This window comes from Athene cunicularia, assembly GCF_003259725.1.
Source record: "Athene cunicularia isolate RWA chromosome 2 unlocalized genomic scaffold, athCun1 chr2_part1, whole genome shotgun sequence".
NCBI classification, from domain to species: Eukaryota; Metazoa; Chordata; class Aves; order Strigiformes; family Strigidae; genus Athene; species Athene cunicularia.
In genome coordinates, this window is record NW_020799095.1 from 4,183,185 (window position 1) to 4,189,184 (window position 6,000).

General features: G+C 38.3%; 1 protein-coding gene across 6 annotated transcripts in view; it reads left to right on the top strand.

The window, feature by feature from the left end:
• MYRIP (myosin VIIA and Rab interacting protein) overlaps positions 1-6,000 on the top strand; it is a 233,627-nt gene that overhangs the window by 86,145 nt on the left and 141,482 nt on the right. The window contains exon 1 of one of the 6 annotated variants that reach the window (XM_026842005.1): positions 4,415-4,420. The exons of the other annotated variants lie outside the window; for them this stretch is intronic. The gene's annotated coding sequence lies outside the window, so the exon portion shown is untranslated. Of the gene's footprint in view, positions 1-4,414; positions 4,421-6,000 lie in introns of those variants that run through there. 6 annotated transcript variants of the gene reach the window in all.

Below are 6,000 nucleotides of genomic sequence, written 5' to 3' on the forward strand. Positions count from 1 at the left end.
TTTTTTAGGATTGTTTTGAGGGAGATACCCACTCACATTTCTTTCACTCTCTCAGCATCAAGCTGGTAGCTCCTTAGTCTTTTCATATACTTGGAACTAAATGTATAAAACTAAACTGAACAATGAATTTATTAACAAGAATTATTTATTTTGTCAGCCCTAGAGTTTTTAGTCATTAAATTAATACCAATTATATTGTTATGGTTCCCATTGGAGGAGCTTCCTCCACTTGAAGTTTAATTAATTTAATTAAATGCATTTCATTACTTGTTGTAAATCAACAGATATTTCAGTTACAGAGATATTCCCTTGTGACCACTTAATTACGTAAGTTTTGTAGTCTTCCACTTCCATGTGCCAATACTTTTATATTCTGATTATTTTGAAAGATTAGTGTTTCATATTCTCTCTTTTTTTCTTTGTTTTTTTCCTTGAGAATAAATGTTTGGGTTTCAGTATAAAATGTTGCTTTTAAACCAGCAATTCTCCTTTTGATGTATTTAACTTTAACTGACAGTCACATCAGAAGCAGATTTGATCGGTAATTCAGGTGATGGTACATCAGTGCAGCTCTACAGAGGGGTTTGGGAGAGGACTATCTGCTGATAGGTCTCTACCCTGCAGACTGTTAGTCCAGCAGCTGAGCCCAAAAGGTAAGTCCAAGTTACACTTACCTATGAGGAAAGTGGTTTGGTAGAGCTTTGATTTCATTTGGAAGTGTGGTAAAGGAAGGAAGATTTGACTGAAGCACAGATATCTGCAAGGCATCTGAGAAGTCTGAGAAAATTACTGTTTTTCCCTGAAAGAATCCCTAGGTTACTCTGTACTAATTTTCTGCTACTGAATAAAAGCTGACAGTCTGACCATTCTCTGGTAGCATTTCAGGCTGAAGCCACGAAAGGTGTAGCTTTTGGCTCCTTGTTCCATTGCCCTTCCCATCTTACAGTACCACAGTGTTGATGGAATTCATGGACTAACATGGACGTGAACCAGTGGAGAGTTAGATTCGTTATGGACAAAGGTATTTCAAGCTAACTGGTGCAAATTTGGATCCTATTAGTAGTGCTTTGTAAAGCTAAATTTTAAGTATATGAATCCATAATATGTCTTGAAATCAAGTGGGTGTATGATACATTGAACTTCTAATGCTATTTCAAGGAAAATTTTCAAAAGCTCATGCATGTTTTATGCCCTGCTGAATTTTTTTTTTTTTTTTTTTTTTAAATTCCTAGTCAGAAACTACTTCTTGCTTCTTATATGTCTTTATAAATCATCATTGTGCCCTCTGTTAACTGTCAGCCAGATAGATGTAGAAACATACAAAATTTTGCATGTGAACTGTGGCTGCATATGTTGCAGGTATTGGAATGGTTTTCCAAACTCAGTAGACAAGGCTGTTACAGATCTTGTTATTGAAGAATGACCTGCTCCAGGTACCTGTGTTGAGACACCTCTGGCTGTGTGTTTATTTATGTCAGCATTTCAGTTCAGAGCAGTAGTACAGTTTTGGAGCAAGCTTACTCATCTTCATGTATCACTCCATAGTTTGTCACAAGCTGGGTTTGGTGTGCATAAGCTAGATTCCTTCCTGAAGAAACTAAGCCGATGTCTCTGAACCAATGAATTGCGCATTGAGACAGGTTCAAACTGTGTGCAGTGTGGGAATATTTGGTGTGGGGAATCAGATTTTCTTCCCTGAAGCAAAGCTGCTGAAACACATATTGTGGAGGTGTAGGCCTTCAGCACTCTCTAGTTCAGTCTGCTGATCTGTTCTTGGTGTGCTGAATTATCTGAGATAGCCAGAGGGTCTGCACAAAGTACATGAACCAAGTCTGGGGTCTGACTATGCCATAAGCTCCCCGCAAGGGAGATCTCTTCCATCTGCTGCTTTTGAAGAGAGAAAAGGCATGAAGGAGAGAACAAAAGAAAGGCATCAGATACCTGAATGGCATGATCCACAGAAGAACTGAATAATAGCATTTGCAACTATAGGAAAAAGTCAGAACAAAACTTGACATTTTTAAAATTACGAAGAACATTGAAGAACCATTCTGCCTTTTCCAGATATTCACCACCTAATCATCTTTCTGAATTCTAGTTGTTGTTACGTGAATTTCCATTTTTCAAAAGTTTCTGGGTTATTTCAATTGTTTTACCATTTACCAAAAACATCCTGGTGAAGTACATTTGCTGTACTTCAGATTGATAGACACCTAATTGGGAAGAAGCAGAGAGCACACATGGCCCGAGAGGAGGAAAGAAAAAGGCAGGTTTCTGATGTTCCTCTGCATCCTTTCTCTACTCTGGGAAAGTTCACTGTATATATGTGTAGCCTTCTGTGTCCTGGGTGAGGCATACAAGGGCTGAGGAAGAATTATTGGGATAGGTAGAGCTGTAGGAGCATCTGCACAAGAGGACTTAATCATACAGTTCCATAATATCCCACTAGTCTGGTAACCTAGCTGTGTTTCCACTTTTACAGCTGAACTGCATTTTCAAGGACAGTACTTAGTACTGTGTTTCCATGGGGATGGGGTATGGAGAGTACTCGGTGGGTGAAATTCCCAGCCTTCATTTGCAAGAGATGTTGAATAATGCAGTTTATTTACATGTGTATGCATGCATGCTTACACATATATGCAGGGTAAAGCTAAAGAGCTGCACTTATGGTCGCAGCTACAAAATAAAGACCATTATTTTCTAAATAAATTCCACATTATTAGCTGCTTTTATTTTTTGTGGTTGCTTACTGATTTCCTTTCATTCCATTACTGTATATTCCTTTGTATGTTAACATATCAGTATGTTACTAAATTTGCAGAAACATTCCCAGAATAAAAAGCTTCTGGATTAAGTTAAGAACATTAACTGTGATATATCCGAAGTAATGTAACAGTGTTAAATAAGAGTTGTGTCTTTGTTAAATACTGGTGTTACTTTAGCAATAGCATATGCCAATACCTTTTAAAGGACTACTCTATGTGTGTTTGAATGGGGAGGTGGAGGTGCTGTCAATATTTGCCTGTCCCTTTGCAGAGATTTGTCTGGTTTATAATAAGGGATATGATACTGCTTCTAGAAGGCTAGAAGGTGTTAATGTTGCTGATGTGAAATGCACCAGGGTAACACATGATGTTAAATATGAAGTTCATTCTGTGAAAACAGATTCTTTTGTCTGCCAAAACACTTTCTTGTGTACAATAGAGATATGTGGTAATTTTAAGCTGATAAGTCTTTGTCTGAAAACAAATAAACAAAACCTACATGGATTTTGCAAACAGATTCTACACTTAAGAAAATCATTGTTTATAGGGTTAAACTTACTAAAAATATTGAACTGCTATTTCTTGACACATGTTGATTTTTTGGACTTGCAGAGCTTGAAGTTTTTAAGCTGCTTGAATTGTAGAGTCTGTGTGGCATATCTAAGTACAGTATTTGTGTTAGGAACATGGGCAGCATGAAGAGGAGAGCTGGACTAGGGAAGTGGACTTCAGGAGCTATGCACGTGCAGACCTGTTTAAAATACAGATGAGGATTTCAGTCTGAGACCAAGTTAGTGGGAACTTCTTGCTTTGAGGTGTTTTTTTTGGTTTGTGGTTTTTTGTTTTTTTTTTTGTCTTGTCATCTTAGGCAATATAAAAGTGGTGTGCTTCCTAATACTGTATAGGGGTTTCACCTGAAACAACCCCCTGTTACCAGGATGGCCTCAAGCGTTTGGTAGTGCCTTTTGCTTTCTTCTTTCATGACATTAGGGCTCCTGTGGTTGTTGCAGAAAATGGTGAAATACTCGGTTGGTGTTGGTGTAGAAGGACACAGTGCAGATTTGTCTGCATCACATACACCGTCCTTGGGGAGGACATGGCTTTCCTAGTGTTCCCATCCTATGTGGATTCTGAAGTTGCAGCAAATCTCCTGGGAAGGCAGTAGTCAGGACAGACAAATTTCAAAGCCAGCCTTATCAGGCAGAAGGCCCTCGTGTATGAAGCATTGCTTATCTGTCTGCAAAGTGGGATAAATGTCTTTGTGCTGTTTTTTCTAATAACACATGCACAGTCCTCTGACACTGTGACTTGTGAGGCTGTAAAACGTGCTTCCCAAGTGAGCTCTGATGTTTATTCTGCTGCCTGCTCTTGTTTATTCTGCTGCGTGTTCTGTGGGGAAGGGTCAAGTAACAACTGATTCTAGTGCAAATCTTTGTAAGTCTGTGTTACTGAAAGTCCAGTGAGGAAGAGGGAAGAATGATTCATAGTGAATACTTCAGAGATTTTCAGAGCCAGTGTCCTGCTGTACACTAGCCAGGCTATGACACTGTGAAACCAGCACGGGAAAAGAACTGTTTAATGTAGAAAGAGTGTTTCTATTCTTAAAGGAATTTTTTTCAAGTTGATATGGACATAAAATTGGATTCCTAAGAAAGGTAGACTCATAGATAGCCCCAGAGATGCAAAGAATGTATTCATATAAGTATGATGGAAGTGTATGTACATTTAAAAAATACTCTTGTGGTCTGTTTGAATTGAACAATACTTTATTCTTATGAATGCTTCTCTGTATCATTCTTCAGGTACAACCGAAAGGTATAAAAAAAGGTCAATAGCTTCAGATGACTTTGTACTGAAAGTCAGGACATGAAAGGTGAAACATGAAATTCTCCAGGGAGAGACTTCTGGGAAGAGGAACAGAGTGTGTCAAATGGGAGAGGGGAGTGCATGTAAATGCAACAAGTGTACCAGCATTTGATAAATACTTTGCTTTCCTCTACTGATCATGAATACACAAGGAAATACTCAGCAGAAGTTGGTCAATATGGCTAAGTATTCAGTTTTCATTCCTTTAAAATTAAATGCACCCAATAATTAATTATCTTTAAACCATTTTTTTTTCACTTTGTACAAGGAGAAAAAGGACAGAATTAAGTATGTGACAAAATACACTATTCAGATCTTCAAAGTGGTAGAGACTGACCAATACAGAAATAACATATTAGAGACTTAGAACTATGGTTTGGCTGCTTAGTATGTAGGACTGACACTTAGTAGATGGTAGGGAATAGAAAGCTGTTAGGCTGTGGATCTTATCAGGTCAAGTAAGCTATTTGTGGTAAGTAGTTATCAATGCTGTTGGTTCATTGCAATTCTGTAGACTTCTTGATATTTCTGTAAATGTTTTGGAAGGGACATTGAAAGATAAAACTATAATTAGCTAAAAAAGAGGCAAGAAACACTGACATATTAGTTATAGAAAGATATCATACAGGCAGTGAGAAATATGCTTCAGGGAGAGCAAATTATATTTATTGAGAAGAAATGAGATAGAGGGGAATGTAGCAAATGTTTATATAACTATAAATCACTATCAAATGTGGGAAGGAAAAAAAATCAGGGAAGGCATGTAAGAAAGGTGGTAAAACCATAATGATGTTTTGCTAGATTGTCAGGATGTTTGATAGCGTAGTACAACATAAAGTATTATATGTTCGTGATCTAAGAGGAAGGTGTCACAAAATGGTAATGTAAATAATAATCGAAGCTCATCATTTTGTAGGCACATTGCAGGGTGAAATTATAAAGTGGATGAAAACTGGCTGGACACGTAGGTTCAGATAGTAATGGTCATTGGTTCAGTATGGATGTAATAGTGTCGTGGTTTGAGCCCAGAGGGAAACTGAGCACCATGCAGCCAATCACACACACCACACCACCCCCCCACCCCCCCACACCTTCCCCCTCAGGAATGGGGAGGAGAAAATAAAGCGAAAGGCTGGGAATCAAGATAAGGACAGGGAGGGATGGTTCATCCATTATGGTCACGGACAAAAGACAGAATCATTAGGGGAAGAAAAAGAACATAAATTTAATTCAGACATTAACAACAACACTTAACAGAGTAGGGCAGTGACAAACATTACCACATCTTAAAAACACCTTCCCCCCACCTTCTTCCTTGGCTCAGCATTGCTCCTGGTATCTCTACCTCCTCCCTCCCAGCAGCATGGGG